The sequence below is a fragment of the Ambystoma mexicanum genome, chromosome 1p (assembly GCF_040938575.1).
Source record: "Ambystoma mexicanum isolate Mex_15411 chromosome 1p, UKY_AmexF1_1, whole genome shotgun sequence".
NCBI lineage: Eukaryota > Metazoa > Chordata > Amphibia > Caudata > Ambystomatidae > Ambystoma > Ambystoma mexicanum.
Window position 1 is genome coordinate 1,208,921,776 of NC_090921.1, and position 23,016 is coordinate 1,208,944,791.

The following is a 23,016-nucleotide window of genomic DNA, read 5'->3' on the forward strand; positions in this document are numbered from 1 at the left end:
AATTTTTAAGGATTATTGTGGCAATGTTGGTCTTTACTGACACTGCTATTCTTTCAATGTTTAACTTAGATCAATTTCATGGATCGTCAATTTCAGGAAGACTTTAAATCAAGCAGAGGTATTTGGCTTTCTGGTTATTTATAGCATCAAGAGAAAGATCATAATTCCAAAGAAATGCTTCATCTGTCCTATTCCCATGTCTTTTTCTGCAATTTGGGTTACAAAACATGAAAACCCCCTTAATTCTGCAGCTGTCACCACAGCAAATTCAATGCCGTCTAGATGCTTTCTCTCTGCACCCTCTACCAACACGTAATTCACAGGTGGGAATAAAAGGCGAGGTGGACTTTTGGGACACTGGAAGATTTGCAGGCATGCGCATCGGGTTGACAAGGCTCCCTGGAGAGCTCACAAAATATTTCCGAACTAGTCCGTGTTTTTGCTACCAAGGTCATTGTCAAGGACTCTGGGGAAAGAATTAAGCACTGTTCACAGAAACACTGTGTACGTGGGATGAAGACCCTAAACTGAGACCAAACACCCTTCAAAAGCAACTTCTGTAATATCAAATGTGTGAGTAAACTGAAGGTGGCTGGGGCTTTCTACTCAATGGTGTTGATCACCCATTGCGGGCCTAAGGTCACTTTCCTTCCCCATAACTTTAATACTTTCTGTTACACACCTGGGATTGCAGCGCCTACCAACAGATATTGTCCTAGATGGCAACTAATAGAAAATGCAGGCCACTTACCTCACCCAATGCCCCAAAGCTCAGGACAATAAGAGACCATGAGGAAATCAAAGATAAAACATGTACAATCTGTTTACAAGGAACACCAGAGGCCTGGGCGTTTCCAGTAGATGACATCACCGGTATTGTGCCTGTCCATTCCAAGCATCTGTCTGGTGAGGTTGGTCATGCTACACTCAGGTGTGGGTACGAGGGTAGTTTCCCTTTACCACAGAACATTGTACACCTGACCTAGAGAGTATTGCCTTCTTGGATAGTCTGTTCATGCGGATGAAGCTTCTTTACCTGTGGGGCACCTTACATGGTCATGGTGGGGGGCAGGTAGACGCTCTTCCTTGTGCAGTTGAGTTCACCTCCATCTGGCCCGTGTTCATGACCTTCACCAACGTGAGAGTAGTAGACGCGTCTCTCACTTCTCTGCCTCATGTAGACTACCCTATCCACATAGGCCTGTCTAGTGGTGTCATCTGGTGGGATGGAATCCAACACCTCATTTCGGAGAGGGTTCCCTGGGAAGCAGTCTGCTTGAGGCAGCGTAGGAGCTCAGTTCACCAGAGCTTTCCCCCCTTGTTCCCAGTCGGAAGATGCTGATGAAAAGAAATGTATGGATGATGTCAATAATCAATCCTGCGTCTTGAGGAACCCATAAAGTATACAACGTAATCATCAACATAAAATACGACCAAAAAAAAGCTTGCATTGCAAGGCAGCAGCAGCCATATTGCTATATACCATCATGCATTGCACTGAGGTCGGCTACGTGGTAGCCTAACAAATAAAGGTACTAAGGGCAGAAGCAAATGCACTGGCTCCCCTTGATAAGGCTCCCTGGTATGTCCGAGTTTAGGCCGAGCTTTCACTGTGGGGTGGGCACCGAGGCCTGGATGGGTAGAGTTAAAGCAAAGATTGCTTGCAGGAGGTCCTGAGATCAAGCTTGGCTCTGCTGCTGACACAGTGTGTGATATTGGGCATATCCTAAAGGTTATGTGCAAGTCAGTTTACTCAAGAGTGCCCGGGTAGTAATGAAGGCGTCATTCCTCCGTTACTTCCTACAACATGCGAGTGTTTATTAAATGACATAAGGAAGAATAGGTCCATGATCATTCCACCCCCTAGTTGCCTTGAACACAGTTTTCAGGAGGAGAAGCTGAGCGGTGCAGTGGCTTTCTGACTGGATGAAAGGCAGGCATTAAATGTGAGCTCTTAGCAGTGTCCTTCATTCAGAATCAGGCAGGGCTTCTTAGAAAATTTGCTCAATTAAACCAAAAAAAACGTGCGTAAAAGTTTTAGAAAGAACACATAGAAGAGCTCTGCTGGTGAAGGTTTGGGGTTAATTAGGCAGCGGGCATAGAGTACTAGAGTAGGATGCGTAGAAGCGAAATGCATTCACAGAGAGCCAGTCCATGGCCAAGGGAATGCTGCTAAATACTTGGGACAGGAAAAGGCTCTTGGCTACAGAGAGTGTGTCAGCACCACTCTTGATCCTAACTACAAGAAGTGATCTAATGTTGCCCCACGTGTCTAGATCGGTCGGACCCTGCATGTCTCGTTGCATGCTGATATTTGGAAGTGTTCAGGTTCCCTTGATAGATGCAACGGTGCAGGTGCCAGGCTGCAGTGTGTGAAAAGGAAGGGGAGTTGAAGCTGCCAACAGAACACCACTCCTCTCACTATCCTACTCCCTCTTCACCCTACTAACCCATCCCACCTTCTCGTTTGCAGATCTGCCAGAGCGCCTGGGGACCAACGCCATTGGTGATGGTGCGCGGTACAAATATCTTTAACATTTAACATTTATTTGCTATTCAGAGATGCATGTTAATGATGAATTACAAGCTGTTGGAGAGCAAACAAGATCGGACCTCCTTAAATCAAGGACGACCTTAAGGAGGAGAAGCAAGAACTGGATCCCGAGGGTTGAGGGAGGAAGAGGAGGGGCTGCAAGGGCCCAGAGTTAAGTGATGTGGAGGACAATAAAGGAGGTTGCACTGTAAACTGGCTCCCGTGTATTTGCACACAATGCCCCCCACGGGGCCCGCGGATGCAGGTAGGCCTGCTGACACACTACCGTGGTCCAGACGAAGGCCACAACACAAGCAGGGATAATTTTTAATTGGAAAATAGAAAGGAAGTATTTCCAACGCTAATACCTTTGATTCTTCATTTCAAAATGCTTGGGATTTTTGTGTCTAAATTATTCGCATGAACAGATCCAGCTCTGGCAGCGGAAGGTCACAGGACTGGGGGTAAAACAGTCATGAATCCAGTCTCGCTGTTTACTGCAGCGCTACAGAAAAAGCAAGCAAAATCGCAATTAAAACCAGCGCAAATATGGGCACAGGGCGAAATGATTCGGTAAGCTGTAAACGTGCCATTGCCCCCTTGGTTGAGATATGAAAGAGTACGCAATCGTGGCAACATTACTGGGTACACGAATCTGCAGTTTGGCTCTGGTGTTTACAAAAAAGCGCATCCGCTGAAAGTGGTAAACGCCTGTCACGAGGAGCATTTCAATTCACACTTTTCAGCTGCCCCGCCATGGCCACTGGGTGGAAAGTGTCAGTGGAGATTTTCATCGCAAGTGTCATCGAGCTAGGTGGCTATTTATTAGGAGTGATAGTTTGGAACAATGCCTGGCCGTGGAACCATACAACTGGGAGAGTCTCAGGGATGGTGCTTAAAGATTGTACCTTATTGCAGCGTGCCACTCATTTTAGTGGGAGGAGCATGAGCACCCTTGCATCACTGTGACCTTACAGCAACCTTTCTGTTGTATTTCTGGTGCACAGGGACCCCCTGTCCTGTTTTCCTCTTTTTCTATGTCCGCCTGGTTATTTGCAACGCAGCAGAGCTAGTATCGATGTCAAACAGCATGGCACAGAATCGCGATTGGCTTGTGGTCCAGGATGCGACGCCTGAATGCCTGAACGATTTCAGGCACGCTGGCGACAGGACCCTGAAGCAGTCATCATGACTACATTCCTAGACGACCAATTTAAGAACGCGGATCGGAGTGTGGTGTACGGCCGGGAGTGAGGCTTAGCCTCATAGGCCTCTCATTGCATAGCTTTATGGACAAGCCTTATCAGGGGGAGTGAGCACACCTCTTCACATTCATTCATATTCAGTGTAGTCCATATTTAGATTTTTTTTGTTCATTATTAAAAACTACATGCTCATTTAAGACATGTCCTCCAACATTCTCTCGGAGTGATGTCGGTGGGGCTGACGGCAGCAGTGGACGCAGGATCCAACACCGTCCTCCGCTTGTGGCATGGTTTTGCGTGTGTGCGGTGAGTGGCTTCAGTTCATTGCGGGAATATGAGGAAGCCTCGAAGGAGTCTCTCTGATGTCCTCTCTTCTTACTCGTCCTGTTTCCCACAATTCATGACCTGCAATGTGAGCAAAACCGCATTAGTTTTGGAAAAGTTCTACCAAGCTCTATGTGCTGCCCTTCTCACAGACATGCAATCATACAGATATGTTCACCAATAATTTAAATAGATGAAGCAATGAAGAATGTAGTTTTTGGTCATCAGTTTTGTAAAGAATGGAGGGGGTATTTGTACTTCTGCCCTCTATATGGTTCGGACAAAGGCACAGAGCACCCCAGCCAAGGTTCTCTATATGGGAGCTTGGATGAGCAACCAAGGCCTAAGCACGCAGGCGGTGATGGTGGCACAGTGAGTCACCAAGCCCCACAAAGGAATGACCACACACTATGTTAAGTGATAACACAGCTTCTTTATATAAATAAGGTTCAGTAAAACACACACATATACATAATCACACTTTGTACTCAGGCAGTTCTATTCAACAAATGACAAATACATACACTCTATGTGGTACCACACACTACTTCAGTAATAAATGCACCAACAGATGATAGTTGAAATAGACATGTGAATTCTTAAGTGAGGTGTAACAGCAGAGCTCTGGTCCTCTCCAGGTTGGACTACTGCAGGGCCCTCCACCATCTTGTGAGACCAAAAACCTCAGAGTCATGTTTGACTCCACACTCTCCTTCACCCCTCACATCATGGACCTCACCAAGAAGTCCCACTTCCAGCTCCACCTCCTTAGAGGGATTCTTCCTTTTCTCACCTTCCCCCAGAAGATCCTTGTCTCCAGAGCTCTGGTCGTCTCCAGGTTGGACTACTGTGCCAGTCTCTTTCTCAATCTCCCTCTTTCCTCCCTTTGACCCCTCCAGCTAATCCAGAACAGTATCCTTGGTCTCAAGCTCAGGGACCATATCTCTCCATCCCTAAAATCTCTCCACTGGCTCCCGGTGGCTGCAAGGATCAAATTCAAGACACTCTGCATCATCCACAAGGCCTTCTGGTGCCTGGGACACGCTAGCGCCAACTTTCTCTCCCTAAATATTCCCATCCTAGAGCCCTACGCTGCTCTAATTCCAACTCTCTGACTCTCAAACGCTTCTCCAAGCAAAGAGTGGGAGGCAGGTCTCTCTCCTAGGCTGGTGCCTCCCTTTTGAACAGCCTTCCTGCCCCTCTCAGACTTGAGCCGGACCTCTTTAAGTTCCGGAAACTGCTAAATACTCTGCACTTCTCTACCTCTTTCCCTTCCCTGCTAATCACCCCAATGCCGCTGTGACTGGTGGCCTGATCCCCATGAATCGCACAGGATCCCAGGCCCTACCTCCCAGTCAATACCAGCACCCCTCCCCCGCTGCACTGCCCTGCAGGCCCCTCTCGGTGGCGCCACATCCCAACTTTGAGAGTCACCTGTACCAGCACTTATCCTGAGGTTATCCTCCTCAGCTCCCCTTAGCACTTCCCTTCTGGGCCCTCCTAGAGCACTTGTCCACTCCTCTGTACCACGTTCCATCCCCTTCCCCTGCACTTCTCCTCAATGCACTTGCTTGGCCGAATGATACAAAGCCTAGTAGAACCATGACTGCATATTACTGTTTCGCCATTGTTTTTATTTCCCCTGTTCCCTTCTCACTTAGCTTTGTGGTGCTATGAAACACAATTCTGTTGTAGAAAGTGCCTTACTAATGCACAGTAAAATTAAAATAAATGTAAGAAAAGCTCACAGAAGAAAGGCAGGTTCATTATGAATAGTGACAGAATGCTTTCTTTAAACTAGATACACAATTCTGTGTGCGGGTCCCTCTACCTGGGCAACCTTTAATGGAAAAGTTAGGAAGTAACTTATCTTATCTTTTACAGCCCAGTCCAAAAATGGTCAATAACACTCTACTTTCTTTTTACAGGTTTGACCACCCCAAAGTACCTGAGAGGCCACGGGGGATCGGGATCCAAGACGAATCTGGGACCCCTGGACGACTCCTGAGGCTAGAAGATGCTGTTCCTTGTCACAGTACCTTTTGTACCGTGGCAGGTGAAGTGGCAGAGTTTCTCAGTTTCACTCAATGATTCCCTTCGAGGATGGCCACCCTTGGAAGAAGGAGCCACTGGGATGTTGAGTCCAAGAATAAAAATGAAACCAAAGTCTTTCTGAAGGTCAACAGTTTTGCTCTTCTTAGTGCTCTCCGCTGGTTGACGATTACTCTGACTGTAGGAGTCCTGGTAAGATGAAACTTGTGGGCTCCTCAAAGGCTTGGCAGGTGAGAGTAGGACCGATGGGGACCTTTGATGACTTCTGGCTGCGACGGATGCAAAGGTCACTTTTGGTTGTCAGGTTTTGGGATTCGCAAAAAGGATATCTGGATGGCTTCTGGTGACCTGGACTCGACCACTGGAGCGAACCACAGACAATCACCAAGCCTGGACCCTGGGGACATCTTTGTTGGAATCTGGTAGCAAGAAACCCACCAGCAGACCTTGCTATGCACTCAGTGCACCTTCTCCGGTGGGATAAAGTGGTCAGTGATGATGGCAAAAATGTCCCGTAAAGTATTCTTCAGTAGTTTGGAACTTTTGCAGCTCTGGGTGTCAAGCAGCACTATGCCAGGGTACCCCCTCTTCTGGGTGCTACACTGCAACAGGCTTCCAGTGGTCACCCACGCTCCGCGAGACTCTGGGTGACACCACTGGACTTCTTCGATTCGATATGTCCAGGCACTCCTCTTCTGGATTCACGAAGACCCCTTCTCCGGATGGCAGGAACACAGTACTGGCTTCCAGGGTACTTCTGGTGAAGAGCAGCAGTTTTTACGATGGTCCCTCGTAGCTCGGGGAGAGGTCTCCTATCCAGGTCCTCTCTTGAATCAGTCCATGGAGCGGCACAGCAGCTTTTGGGTTTCCATGAAGAGAAGCAGCCGCAATCTTCTTCGTCCAGCTGGACTTCAGTGATCAGCTTCGGTTTTGACTTCAGCTTCTGAACAAATTGGTGAGTGCAGGGACAATAGCTATACACATTTGTTCCCAGTCTCAGTCAACAGACCACACAGAAGGGCATTCATGCAGGCAGGCAGCCAATCAGACTTACAGGCATTCAGGCCATTCACTCCACCCAAACACCCATATGACAGAATATGGATTGGGGTAAGCACCCAGCCTTTCAGCACACCCCACTGCATTCATGCCAGCTTCAGTCAGGGCTATCTCAGCATTGTGTCACACACAGAACCCAGACACTCACAACACAGAATGGGAGTTCGCCTAAGACTCCATTCACACAGGTCCCACCCCAAGGGTGTTCCCACAACACACAGCCCCCTGGAAGCCTCCAGCCAGTCTGACAGGAGGCACCTCCAGAACCACAAATTTAAAATTTCCACCCAACAGCCAGTCAGGGAGAAAGGGACAGAGGCAGGGCTTCCCAGGACTTTGGCAAACAAGGTAAAAGGCAATAGAAACCAAGAGGCCACAATGGCCATCTTGCATTTCTTCAGGAATCCATTGTTTCCTATGGCAAGGCCTGGGTGTCCCAAAAATGGAGGACACTCAGAGCCACTTCCAAGTTGACATGTAGCTGGCTCCACCCCATTCCCTGCTCTGCGGGCAACACACAGGTGCCCAAAAACACACATAAGGGATATAAGGGTGTACCCCTACCCATAAGGGTATCCCATGAATGCTGTTCTCCCAAATGAAAACATGAAGAGCTGCACTGCCAGAGGGCCAGGCTGGACCGCAGTGTCAGAAAACAAAGAATACACACACAGGGAAGTGGCAGGACAGGGACTAGGAGGCATTTCCAGCATCACAAGTTTGATCTGGTCTGCACAGTTCCTTGCCTGATTCAAGCTATGCAGATCTTACCAGGGTTCCAGTTTGCTACCTTGGTCTCCAGCCAAAATCTTGTTCGGGGGCCACTGCATGTCCAGAATGCAAGAGGGTCCTCAAAGTCATTCTTCTTGTCAAAAACCTTTATTTCTCTTCCAGCCAACTGGAATCTTGCCCTTGGACCACTTCCACATCCAGATGACCATTGCTAGGACCTCTTTGTACCCGTCCAAATTTAGCCCATCCCACTACTCTATCCTCAAATACATGTAAGATTCTATCCCATCCTACCTCTCTTGTAGCCACCAGATTCCTGCTGCTAGTCCTACCTCTCCTAACCTACTTTGCCAAATCTTTTGATTCCGGGTTTATATGGCTCCCATCGCAATGCAAGATATCTAATGTGAGATGTCCAATGCACAACAGCAAGATGTGTAAACATTTCTGATATTGTATCCACACTGCCCTAGGAAGCCCTCCAAACCAAACCCCCATATGTCCATTTTGGTGCAAAATATAACACATCACTGCTAGAAGGCAAACCTCACTCAAAAAAGGAATGACAAATTCTGAACCATACACAGCTTCCAAACACACCTTGCCCTAAATGTCCCATCCCAATTTCCTATCCGACTCACTCAACCTTTTTTGCACTGGAAATGTTCTCTTCATTCAAAATGGCTTTGCAATCCAATAGTCGGTGTTGCTGCCCCCAGCTTTAACCCAGAGCAGAACAAAACCCCTTTTCCCACAGGTAATTTATATGATCCCAATCTGCTCTGGGCAGATTTACGAATGGATCCCCACCTCCTGAAAGGCTACCATCTGCTCAAGAACTGTGCCAACTTCTTCTAATAAGAAATCCACCCACCCTCTAAAAAGCATTCTCTAGGTGCACAATAGGTGACTATTGCACCTCACTGGCATATTATGGAGCTAAAAAGTAGAATGATCACTCTGGTACAACTGTTGCCCTAAAGTATTATATTCTGAACAAATGCCTGTCCTACATTCAAATCAAATCAGCAACCACCCTCATTTTAGTATTGAATGACTTCATCGATTGAACTGTTTACAACTCCTTACCTAATGTTTACTATAGTTTTGAAGTGAAGTTCCTTAACACTAATGCTGTTTAAGGAAGTCCAAAAGTTTAGCATTCTTGAATGAAAAGCTATATTTTCTTAAAGACCCAGTAGAGTTTATGTTAATTTTTGGAGAAGGCTGGCAGGTGAATAGACACAACACTCTTTACATATTCTGCTTGGATTTGTTGAGCAATCTCCTACTTCCTCTTCTCAAACCCAACACCAAATTTCTGATGATGGGTGATCTTAATGTTTGGCTTGGATGCGATACCAACACCACAGCCACTGTTCTAGAGGATGCACTGGGTCTTCTTGGGTTTCAGCAAATGGTTTGAGATCCCAGTCATGTCAAGGGACATATGCTGGATTACATGGCTTCCCACAATGTTAATATCACTGCACTTGAAGTTCTTCCGAGTCCATGGTCGGACCACTCATTCATTCACTTTCAGATCAATAAAGTAATGCCTGTAAGGAAGATATGTAAAGGCTGGGATTGCATTCGAGCAAGAAATGTTAAGAAACTTACATCAGAGACATTAGAACCATGGGTTTCCACCCTAGCTCCAGAGATTCTAAATACTGTTGCATTGCAAGATATGACCACTCTTTTTCTCTATTCCTTTCACGAGATCTCTGAGACCCTAGCACCACTAAAGAAAGAACAATTTTCTGATGACAGGAAAGTTAATATGTGGTTTATTGCAGATTTACAAAAACTTATATCAACTAATCTAAAATAGTTCTATGCCTGGAGAAAAACTCAAGATAATTCTAGCCTGGAATTATATTGGAATGCGGTCAAGGCATACAAAACCGCCATCTTGCTTGCAAAAAAAGAGATGCTTAATGTTAGAATTGGAGATTCAAGCTCAGAAAGTAAGGAATTGTTTAAAATCCTTAGAGTACAAGAATCTCCCAAGGGTCCGAGTAAGGACTCCTTCTTGAAAGATGACGCCTGGTGTATCTCAATTCAGGATGCCATGATGGGCAAATTAGATAAAATCAAAAAAGGCTCGAGGCTAAAAAGCTCACTTTAAATAAGCTGCTTGAGATAGACAATTTAGATACTTTATGTGGGTCTATTTCTCAGCAGTGCTTTAACGTCTCAATCATTTATGAATCAGATCTGGCGAAGATCATCACGCAGCTTAAAGCCACCAGATGCAAAGGGACCCTTGCACATCCTTGATCATTAAAGCATATTCGCCTATACTAGTTTCTGCCCTGTGCAAATTTGTAAATTTCTGGAAAATCACATTCCCGGGGGGTAAAAAAAGCATGGATTACTCCCCTTCTAAAGAAACCAGGGCTTTGTCCACTCACAGCAACAAATTATAGGCCCATCACGAGATATTGGATAGGGTGGCATGCAATCAAATTTCCTCCCATCTCAATCACCACCAGATTTTGAATAAATTCCAATCAGGTTTCTGACAAAGTCATGGTACTGAAACCACACTTCTTGGCTTGAAATGCAAGTTACTTGAGGCCATGGACAATGGCCAAGCCTCGCTCCTTATGATATTGGATCTCTCCGTGGCCTTCGACCTAGTGGATCATTCCATTCTGACCACTAGATTGAAGGATGTGCCTAATTTCTCAGAGAACGCCGCCCAGTGGGTCGCATCATTCTTGAGCGATAGACAGTGCAGACTTTCTAGTGGAGAAGCTGATTCTAGGTCAGTTACATTATCATATATCGTGCCTCAATGAGCATGTGTCTCCCCGTCCCATTATAATATTTTCACAGTCCCTTTCGATGAGCTATTGGAGCTCAAATGTATTACTTTTGCCAATTACGCAGATGACACACAATGTGTCATCCCGCTAACAGGTTCCCATAGTGAGGATGAATCAACAAGTTTATGACATCATTCAAACCTGTATGGAGCAGAGTGGACTGGCTCTTAATAAGGAAAAGAATGAATTCATGCTTGTGGGCACTCGGAAGAAGATCTTGAAGTTGGGTCTATTGTATAAATGTTTCTCTATCACAGATTGTAAAATTGAGGCCAAAAAGAAAGTCAAAACCTTAGGTATAATTTTGGACCAGAACCGTAATATGAAAGCACAGGTCAGTAGTTTGGTTTCCTCTTCGACGTACTGTATAAAACTAGTAGCTCACCTTAGGCCCCTCATCTCCCAGAAAAATGCTGAGTTTGTTGCAAGGGCCATAGTAGGCTCGAAGATTGATTATTGCTGCAGTGTTCTCATCTGTATTCCGCAATCAGAGTGTAAGCGTTTACAGGTTATTCAAAATAGTGCAGTTAGGATGGTCAAAGGCCTAAAGTGGAGAGACCGTGGGCCTCATCATGAGTTGGGCGGTAGCCCTGGTGCTACTACCGCTGGGGCTATTAGCGCTACCGCCAAACCACCCGGCGCAATTAGCGCCGGATCACAGGTTTGGCGGGACGGTTGGTTCCCATTGCCCATTGGGCCCATTCGGCAATTCCTCATTCTCCATTGGGCCCAATGGGGAATGTTCACGCTATTACCACCAGTGGATTTCCCGCCAGCGGTAATAGCACCGAAAATCAGCAGATTTGCAGCGGATTTGCCCCCAGCTCAGAGTAGGGGGAAAATCCGCCAAGCCCATGATCTGGTGGACCCTTAAATGCGGGGATAATAGCGCTACTGCTGCATTTAAGGGTTACCGCCAGACTCGTAATGAAGCCCCATGTGTCGGATACAAGGCAGAGCCTGCACTGACTCCCGGTGAGGGTAAGAGTTCAGTACTGGATACTATTAGTCACGCATAAATGTTGCATGGGATTTATGCCAACCTACCTGAAGGATCGTCTGGTGAAGAAACAGAGTCTCAGAGCTCTAAGATCGAATAATACCAATCAATTGATGACTCCTCATTGTAATACCAGCTTAGTCCTAAAAGGAGCATTTTTTACAGCTGCCCCGAGAGCCTGGAATTCCCTCCCTGCGGATTTAAGGGAAGTTAAGTCTACTGATCTCTTTAAAAATAGAACCCTGCTATTTTGTCAGGACTCTTTTGCTTGGACCTTCCTCTTTGACTTCCCATGGATAATCTGTTGTCTCTCTTACTGTGGGGTTGTACTGTGTTGTGTCTTTATGTGCGCCCTTAAGCCCTTGGGTCCATGGTGCGCGGTACAAATGTATTGTAAAGTAAAGTAAACTGAGAAGAGCATTGCTCTTCAGTTGAAGCTGTCAGAAGGCCTAGGCCATTAGGTGGTCGCTGGTGATTTCAGCCACTAGAGGTGAACCTGCACACAGATGCAACATGTTCTCAATTTTTTTTTTTGTATAACAACAGCACCAAGCCTTTTAAAGAGATACCTGGAGCAATGTTTTTTCTGAAAAATACCGTCATGTGTTTCATAAAAATCTATGTGCAACGAGCAACTTTCAATGACTCACTCGTTACACAAAAAAATGTATGTAGAAAATTAGCTGAATGCTCCTGCCACTGCACCTCTAGTAACTGAAATCACCTTATAGACATTGTTTTTTAAAAAAAACAATGTCATGTCGTGTTAAAAATCAAAATATGTATGAATTAGACAAACAGTGACTAAATGAAACTTTGGTAGTTCAATTAAAGAAGATGATTAGACTTAGGCGCTTAAACAATTAGGTACAATTAGCTCTCCTTAATACCGACTTGAAATGGCTACAGGTGATAGAAGGACAATTTGGGCGTTCTATCTTGGGTCTACCACCAGAAATTCCCATGGCAATAATAAGACTAGAACTGCGATTGATCTCACTGAAAGCTCAAGTCCTAAAAAAGCGAGGCTTACTATATCTGAGAATGTGTGGTGAATCAAATAATGGGCTGCTAAAGGCCGTCTACCAAGAGATCTCTAAGGAGAACCCCAAATGTCCTGCGAAAGAGCAAATGTCCAAATTGTTGTTGGACATTGGTTGGCAAACCGGGGTGGGAAGTATTACAGAGGAAGCACAGAGGGCCCTGAGTAAACGGATAGATCTCTGGGATTGGCTTGAGAACTATGCCCATCTCTGGAAACTGAAAAGCTAACAGTTTGTCCAGTATAGACTTTACAATTTTAAAAAACCTCAGAGCTACCTCAATTTGTGCCCTGATGTGAGACTTAGACGGTTCATCTTACTTCTAAGGCTCGAACAACTACCCACATTAACGATCACCGGGAGAAGAGATAGGATCGCTCCTGAACTACGACTTTGCCGTTTATGCAAGGAGAGGAATCAGTCTGAGACGGCCAGACATTTGTTGACTGAATGCCACCAGATGCTAACTGCCATAAACCTTGGCTTGGGCAATTTTGTACATAATCATGGATATATCAAAGAGGAATTATTCTGGCATCATTGCATCAATTCTAACAGCATGAGATTTCTGATGGCATTATATAATATTTGGCTAAAGGTGGAAAAAAGTCTTAATATAACCATATAGGAGGACATAAATATAATCTATTGAACATTTACTGTTTAAGCCTATTGGGCTCTGACATTTATCATGGGAATGCATTTATGCAAAAACTATTATAACAGAAAACTACTATTATTGCCATGTTAACCATATGCTGGAAGCTCGCCCTGAAGATTAGCTGCCATTATGAGGCATTACATGCTTTTTTTTTTTTTTAAACTGTAACTATTGCTCTCCTAAAGCTATGAGATGAAGACATGAAGGCTTGATTGTTTAGGGAATTTGATATAGATTTAATGATAATTTTTACTTTATATATGTTCTTTTTCTTGTTCCTTTTATGTAAAAGTTATATTAATGTGTAAAGTATCAACGTAAACTATATCACAATAAAAAAAAAATATTATTAGGTACATCCTCAGAGATGAGTGTAGGCACTCACTTCCTTTTTGTAAAAAGAAAACAGAAACGCAATGCTCATCAGACTGGAACGCTAAAAAATTACTTCTCACCATTTGGGGCTCTGCATATTCACTGCCCGGCAATCTATCGATTGGGGGCAATTCAAAATAACAGTTTCTATCCACAATCAGTCACCCAACCAAAATCTCGACAAGATCAAATTTGCAAATCATCCATTAAGTCACTACGAACCCCAGAGCAACCTCCAGGGATCTGCAGGTTAAATTTGTGTTGGCTAATGTGGACGGGCATGACGTAACTATCAGAAAAAATGAATAAGTATGAGATTAATGGACAGATAGCAAGAGGGAACTGCTGCTCTCTCAAAGAAGCATTGCTGCCTGCCCGAAGGTTGCCACAGAGAACATAAATGATAGACGCAAAATACAAAAGTAGAACTATTTTGTGAAATCTCAAACATGGCTTTTGACACAAGATCCTTGTTGCAATGGTAAAGCATGGTGGTTCGAATGTGATGGTTTGGACCTGCCTCGGGACCTGGTAGCTGGCCACCATAGTCGAAACCAAGAGTTTTTAATTGTATCAGAAGATTCTAGAAGAGAATGCCAGATCACTCTGTTGGTGAGCTGACCTTGCACTTGTGCAGATAAAGACCTTTCACATTTTAGGATGCCCTCATTACAGTCTGGAAATACACCCCATTAAAATCATGTGGCAGGACCTGAAATGAGCTCTGCATGGAAGGAACTCTTCAAATGTTAAGCGTTGGAGCAGGTGTGGAGAGAGGAATGGGTCAAATGTCCTGAGAACCACAGTGAGCAATTGCCTAAAGGTAATAGTAAACCTATAGTTGGTGTGATTTCTGCTCTTGTTGGGGATAGGGGGGTTGTAAACAAGTAAAACTTCACTTACTTTTTCTGCTGAATCCTTTGTTGATCAATAGATTTTATTTATTTTCTGTGGGTTTTTTTCAGGTTGGGATACAGTATTTATTTTTAAAAAAACTGTACATAAGTACAACACGTTATCAAAAAACTTTTGACGTTAGAAGGGGCTGCATTAAACTAACCAAAAGTTTGCAGAAGTCAACAACTACATTTTTTAAAAGTTAAACCCCCTTTCAGTTTAACTGCATGATGGCGTCTATATGTACCATCAACAAGAACATTGGGTCAAAAGCAGACTTAAAACCTCAGTCACATTGGAAACGGGCAAATAACCATACAATAAAATGAAATAGTGCTGCTTCTTGGGGGCAGACTGAGTGGTGGCTGCTGCAATGTCTGTTCGGAATGATGAAGGCATTGGGATCACTACATTCAGGCTGGACAGGCAAAAAGCTCTGCACAGACCCAATTTGCACAAAGCTGTTCACTTTAAATAAAACCTCTATGTGATAAATGACTGCTGTGCAGCTAACTTGCAGCTTTGCCCACAATACAAAAGCATGAAAAAAAGAAACTCTGGCATATATGCAATGCCCTTCCCAACAACGAGAAGGGGACAAGATCTAATATCTACAACGCTTATTGGGTCTAAAATCTCCACCAGGGGGTCCTCTGTTGAAACCAGGTGGTGCCTGGCTTGCTGCCAGGGCTCCGGCAAGTCCTTCATTGCACTGTTCTGACTAAAGCGGTCCGCAGGGAGCGATGTCCTATCGTAATGGTTGGTTCCTGACCAACACTTCTTTTATTGTTGGTATGTTCTAACAGCTTGTATTGCTTTTAACAAAATCATTCCCATGGTGGAGCCCTCAGGCATCAGTGCCTGAGTCATTGCTGCACTTGGTGTTCCGGTCCCTGCAGCTGCAGCTGCACTTGCTGGAACACTTGGAGCACTTCTCATCGCACTGCGATTGTTCATCTGCATTGCACCTGCCATTCCCATCTGTCCCATCCGCATCTCCTGCGCCCTCTCTCATCCTGAACTGCTTCTCTGGATATCCGTGCCAAGTGCATGACCTTGCCTTTAAATGTAAGCTGCCACCTCCTAGACCACTTTGAGCATTTGAGTAGCCGGATTCCGAGTTAGCAAAGCTGGCCTTGAAACCTTCTTGTTGACACCTGATCATCTCCTCTTGCTGTCTGCGTGCTTCATCCTCACGCCGTTTATGCTCTTCTTCAATCCTGAGCTTGTACTGTTTCCTTTTCTGCATCTCTGCGTTGTGGGTTTCCTCCATTCTCCTGAGTTCCTCTTCATGCCACATCAGATCTTGCCCAATAAGCATGACCTGGTGCCGGTGACGTGCAGCCTCCATCTCAATCTCCATCTTCTCATGTGCTTCCTTGATGTTCCTGTCCACCTGCTCCTGCTGCTGCTTTTCCATTTCAATGAGAGCTTTCCAGCACATGGCATACTCGTGCTCAAAGGAGCCAGGCTGAGCAAAGCCAGGAGTCTGCTCTCGCTCCTTATGATACATTTGGTCTCAGGCAATCCTTCCTCATTGTCATACTGATCCATTGGTTCGACTGTCACTGGGTTGGGAGAAGTAGTTAATAGAAGAGAGCCATCGCAGCATCTGTCCAGGGCCTTTCTGGCAGCCGACTTCCCCGAAAACTCGACAATGCCTTTGACCGTGGCACTTCCCCGGTAGTCCACAATTACCACTGCTTGTTCAACCAGGCCAAATATTGAGAAAGCTTCCTCCAGGAGCTCATTGGAGACAATGGGAGGCAAATTGCGGACCTGGAGGGCAGCGCTGAGACAGGCAAAGTGAACACGAAGCTGCTTCCCATGCAATGGCAGGTTATCAAGCTTAACCTCGGCGATCTCAGCCAATGTGCGAGTTTCCAGTCGAATGAAGCCAAATCCCTTGTCCTTGTGAATGAAGACTTCCCCAGGCTTGCCATATTTCTCAAACAGCTTCCTCAATTCTTCCTCTGTGATATCCTGGGGAAGGTTGCCCACAAAGAGGTGACTGCATTGCTTGTAGGTCTTCTCTCCTGGTTTCCTGAAGTTGGTTAAATCTATGGTGAGCCCATCATTGACGCTGGGGACGGGCTCCTCCTCTTCCTCCCCGTTGGTGGGGGACAGCGGCTCGTCCTCCATGATGTAGTGCTGCAGGAAGGGGTTTATCTGGTACTGGGGGTGCCTTCGGGGGGCATGAATCTGCCTCTCCATGCGCCTGCCGCCGTAACCGCGGTTGCCGCCTTGCATCATCTTGATGGTGTGGCATCAACTGTTTCCGTGCAAGGTGCTTTGGGCACTGCCCCAGAGGGGGACGGGGCGCAGGGAGGGTAAAGCCGCGTTCGGGGGAGGGAAAGCCAGGCCTGGGCTCAGGCCGTCGTTTCCTCAGCAGCATGCAAGTGTCATGCTTGTGTCATTTGTAAGTCTGGGTAAACCTCTGCCTTGCTAAACTGGGCAAACCGAGTGCCATATTCATGATGTGGTGCACCCGCCAACAGTCTGGATTCTCACCCAAATCACCTACATTTCAGCTCCATAAATCACATCACATTGATTTACCTGCTGCACATTGAGTGACAGTCACTCACATGCAAACTCCTTCCTCCATTCAGCTGTGGGGCGTTCTCCTTCCTAGCAGTCACTAACCACAAATATCATATAGACATGTAAGGTGTGGGGGTCACCAGTATTCTCTCCTTCCTAGTAAAACATCTGTCCCTCTAAGCTACAGCCGCTGCCTCTAACAAACTCTGGTATTTTCAAATATGTACCCATCCAGTTTTCTACCTCTCCCTCAGCTAAATTCTATTTACTTTTTGTCTCACTCTGCATCAACTACCCTAGTGTCGCTCAAAGTAAAGGTCCATCCTTCCTACCTACGCTAGCCAAGCCACTAGCACGCTTTTGCCTATGCCATTGCTTGCAATACTGATTAGGAACACCAACCATGCCGACCTCACATATAAGCGCAGGAAAAGCTCAGTCAAATCTCCCCATCCAAACCCAGAGGGTGATTTGGAAAAGTTTGGATTGGCGGAATCGGTGCACTCTAATAACATTTTAGATTTGTAAATTGATAAATATGTTAAAATCCTAAGAGGTTCACAATCGTCTTCACAATATAGAGTCTAATTCACAGAAGCGCACAGGTACTCCTACTGAAAGAATGCAGGATGACACAAGATTCTACACCACCCAAAGAACTGGTGGGCATGTGTGTTCTGTGCGGCTGGTCAATTAATGAAAATGGCCTTTTCATCTCAAAATCCACTTGAGTTACACTGGACATGATCTCCTGTCCCTCATCCTAACTTTTCACCCATACTCCAACACCTTCATGATCTATTTTAAAGACACTAAGGCAACTAGCAAGCAGCACTTAAGTATATCTAAAGTAGCAGGCTCACGCTATGTGGTAATGAGCTGGGTTCTTTTTCGTGGTCCCTAGCACATTCCCCCCTCCCAAACACACCTCCCCCTCCCAATCAGGGGTATTGCCTTGAGTAGATAGTCTTTGATATTCACTCTGTTCCTCCACTTATAGCCCCTGCACTTCAAATCCATCTGGTTATTTAAGGAATACTGCCAGGTCAAGTGCTTCATTGTTCGTTTGGGCCCCACTCTTATTCTTCTGCTCTGACCTTTCAAGCCTAATCGCACAATTTACACGCCTCCTCCGTCTGTCTTTATTCTTTCTCACTCTTTCCAATTTGCCCACATAGATTTTATTTTATTCAGTTTTTTCCGTTTAGTGCTGAACACCACCATAAGGTTGTTTCTAAGTGCTGTGAGAAAAGCAAAAACATGAGGTCAGAATGAAGAGACAGCAAGTAATACAGTCTAAGCCCCTCATTACGAGTCTGATGGTAACCTGCTGGTGCTACTGGTGGGTTACCGGCATGCTTGCCTTACCATTACTGGCCCCGATATCCTATGACGGCAACAGCGGTAAATTCTCATTGCATGGTGTCCCCACCCTATCGCCAGCACTGGTAGTACTGGTCCCGGTGATAGGGACAATTCTTTGCTGGTAGGTAGTTCACTGCCCCTACCGGCAAAGTCGAAATGTGTCGGTCTGTGAAAATTGCCAGATCCGGTATTAGCGGCTGTTTTGCAGCCATTTTTCCCAGACCGGCACACTCATAATGAGACTCAAATCTAAATTCAGTTCTAATTTGTTCTCTCATCATGTGTGTCCATCTCAATATGAATGTGCTTGCTGACTCATTTCTGCCCATTATGTGCCCTAAACTATTGCCCAGTCGTTCATCATTGCCTTTGCTCCAGCTCCCAATTAGGAGCCCCCCCCCCAATTGAGCATTGATTAATCCTGACCCCTTGTGAAGTATTACAATATGGCAAGTGTGTTAAAGCAGTACATTGTATGATTTTTAATAATAAAATTATGCGGGTAATCCATCTCAGAAAGAGGGGTCTGATAACGAACCCCCTTTCACCAAACTCTATGCAAAAACATAGTGTACACCTTTGTTTACTGTACTCGTATTCTGATCTGCAGACCCTGCTCTCCCGTGGCAGAGCAGTTTGAGGAGTTACAGGTACAATATTTGGCAGCTGCTGTCATAGGAAAGGCATTCCAGTACTAAGGAAGCATTTAAATTTGCACTTCTGTCCCAGACCCCATGAGTATAATAAATGATCAACCGAGTGGCTGGATAATCTGTGAATATAAAACCATGTCTAGGTTTGGGCATGGTGTCTGGGAGTTCACATAATTATTAAACCCACCTCTGATTTGCAGCATACCAGTCTCATCCCTCTGAGCTCAGACCAATCATGGGAGGCTATATGGATTTCAAGCACTTGCCTGTCTGCATTCTAGTGAATGAGACACAATGAATGATGCATGCCTCTGTGGATTCTCTGGTAGGAAAGGTAACTACTCGCTTGCCAGGTGTGGAATCTACCAGCCGGAGGTGTTCTGAAAGCCTGGCTTCAAAGAGAGAATTCCATGACAAAGGCCTTCCCTACACTAGGGGGCTGTGCATCAGAGAAACTTTGAAGCTGCAGGCTGAGAAACAGGCAGCGTTATGGCAGTCAAAACGAACAACTGGTTTTGAGGAAGGTTGCCTACATCTTACTTTTCTTTGGCTATTTCTTTTGTTCCTGCCCAATACACTACCTGCGGAACAAGGCACTATAGGAATGACATTAAGAGACAAGGGTCACTTGTCTGTCTCAGGGATGGGGACTGTAATCCTTAAAGCAGGCTTGCTTTCCTCCATCCCATGTGACATTGTACCTAACAATAGGGTGGTCTCCCGCACCTTCTTTTATTCACATTTATACCTTCAATGACATCATGAGGAATTCATCTGGACCCTGTTGTGAAAGCAGTCCTTCCAAGGTCCTTTGCCAGAGATGCAGACAGGTGTTTCAAGGGAGAGGAAAGCTCTCCCCCCCCACCCATCCCCAAGGAACATTGGTGGTGACTTTGCTGAGGAACAAGACCTACCACTCTGTTAGAAAACAAACCTCCCTATGGCAGAGCAGAGACTGAAAGGACTCACCTTTCCTGAGAAACCCCTGCAGTGGGACACACAGAACTGAGAGTGCTGAAACAGCCATGTCTCCTATTTGTCATTGCTGAAACCAACTCAAACTGCATTGGAACCCTGTTTATCATTCTTGAACATTCAGGACCCATAGTGCTGTCTTTGGCCCTCACCTTTAAACTTTGAAACAGTGCTGCTGTATAATCTAACCAGCTCTATGCCACCTTGCCCCAGGAGAGCACTGTCACCACTTCACTACAGCAACACCGTACTGTGCAGATGAATTTGAAGCACTGTATCAAACCAAGCATCGAACCAGCAGGAATATGCAATGCACTTCAACTCAATTTGCTGGATCATTGCATCAGTCATCGATCTGATCCTGTGGTACTCATCATTCAGTCTTTGATTTGCTCAGACCACCATTTAAACCAATGTGATGCTGATGCACCACTTGGGATCAATACGACCCCCACAGTTGAACCCAGATCTACAGCACGTCGAAGCCTGGTTCAACAATGCCAAACCCCGTAACATTGGAATCAGGTACTTTCAAATTACCCTGTCCCCCTCTGGTCCACCTTTCGGGGACCTAGAGACTGGTGGAGTCTCATTTGCACCAAGAAATATAAATTTTGTATAAACATTGCTGCATTGCCTGTCTGTATACTCTTTGACAAAGTATCTTGAGTGCTGTAAAGACCGGAGGGGGGTCTGTACTTCCGCTCTCTATATATTAGAGGAGAGGCACAGAGGACCCCTGCCAAGATTCTCTATTATTGGTACGTGGTCGAGCAATCAAGTCCTAGCTTCTCAAGAGGTGATGCGAGCTGGTTCTTAAGTACAGTGTAGTCCCCAAGCACCCACAAAGGAATGTCCACACACTGTATCAGTTAAAACACAGTCTTTATATAATTAATATTCAAGGTCACGTACACTATCACGATAACTCACTTTGCACTCCGAAAATTAACATTGGTAAATATATACAGTTCTAAAGTGGTACCACTAACGTTATCAGATGTCATTAAAGTGCTTACGGTCAGAATGACACACAGATCAAAGTAAAGAGGAAACCAGCAGTAGAGAGAGGAAGGAAAGCAAGATGGTGGAGCAATTGGCAGAATACTGGCCCCGTTTACCTAGACAAAGTTCTGTGTGGAGATCCCCCCACCTGGGCAACCTGTAGAAGAAAGATACAAGCCCAGTCCATATATCGTTCACACTAGACTTTCCAATAGTTCTGCAGCCCCAAAGCACCTGGCGTTGTAGCGTTCCTCGTCGGGGAATCGACGGCCCTTCTTGAGTGTCCTCCCTTTCAGGCAGGAGTCACAGGTCATTGAACGTCCGACGGTGAACAGATGGAGCTATGACGGTGAAGTGGCCGCGTCATTCCTAGCGGTGCTTGTTGACGGGGAAGCATAAATGTCCTGCAAGGAAGAGGCGTGCGGGGCACCTCGGTGTCGATAGTTCTGGACCGCAAAGAGTTTGAAGAACTATGGCCCAGCAAGGGTGTCGAGTCGTCAGTGTCGCTGTGGTCTTTGGGTGGCGAGAAACCCACCGGAGGATCCTCCTCGGCGCGTCGACGGTCAGGCCTTCTCCAGCAGGATACAGCAGCGACGATGCGGACGAGAGCGTCATTGGATCAATGAAGTTCTTAGGCAAAACGGGAGCACGGCAGCTCCAGTTGGCGACAGTGGCGGACAACAGTCCGGGCGCTTCTCCTTGGAGATCCGCAGCAGTCCCCGTATCGGGTCCGCAGCCTGTCGAAGGTTTTTCAGCACGGAGCTGCCACCAGCCTGTACCCTGCTCTGTGGGTCACACACAGGTCCCAAAAACATACACTAGAGGCACAGGGTTGTACCCCTACCCATGGGTTCTATAGCGGTATCCCATGGGTCTGTTCACCAAACCAAAAGAGAGAGCTGCACTGTCAGGAGTCCCACATGAACTCCTGCGCGGAAAACACAACAGAACACACGATAAAAAGCAGTAAAGGACAAGGATACAGAGGCCCTGTCCCTCCGATGCATTTCCAGTATCACAAGTGCCTATACATTTCTCTTTTTAGTGTATGTCTTCTTTTTATGGGGTGGGTTTTGATAGTGTTTTAAATAGTCAGGTGAATCTAGTGATATCATCACTGCATCCTGGAAGGAAGCTTCCTTACATGGCCAGAGAAAGACAGAAGCAACCTGTCTCTGACCCTGTGGGTGGCTATCTGCGGGAGGACAACATGAGGAAGGACACATTACAGGGGAACAGAGTGAACTCACAGGGTCAGAACAGACCATTACCTGATTTTTACTTGGTAACCACCATTTGTATTTTTCCCATTCTTGTATGGCATACTGTAGCATGGAGAATGAATCTCCATTAGTTACTGATCACCAAACTCATTTCCATCCTTCCTACTTCTATAATAATGAGACACCAAGTAATGGGACTTATGGACATTTCCCTACCTTTAACAACACTAAAACAACAAGCACTGAGACGTATGTACGCCTTTGATACCAGTGAGAGGAGTAAGAGGGATGGAGTAATGAAGATTGCTATGGACGGCAAGCCAACGCCGCGGTCAACACATTGGAGGCTGCTAACAGGTGCTGGGACATTCAAAAATAGAGCACCTGAGCAGACCAAGAGACTCGAGCCTCCAAACACTGCTGGGGACACGTGAGGAACAAAAACTGCAGAGCAAGGAGATGGGAGAATACAGCATCCAGAGAGGTCGGGCCAAAGAGTGTTCGCCGCCCTGTCAACAGGAGCAGCAGGAACTGCC

The 23,016-nt window shown here is 45.9% G+C and overlaps 1 protein-coding gene and 1 pseudogene across 1 annotated transcript in view; both read right to left on the reverse strand.

Moving 5' to 3' along the window:
- Positions 1–558: 558 nt before the first annotated feature.
- Positions 559–23,016, reverse strand: part of SCN1B (sodium voltage-gated channel beta subunit 1) — a 609,798-nt gene continuing 587,340 nt past the window's right edge. Inside the window, exon 6 of the mRNA XM_069604933.1 lies at positions 559–4,143. The gene's annotated coding sequence lies outside the window, so the exon portion shown is untranslated. The remainder of the gene's footprint in view (positions 4,144–23,016) is intronic.
- On the reverse strand, positions 15,484–16,965 carry LOC138572176 (non-POU domain-containing octamer-binding protein-like; annotated as a pseudogene).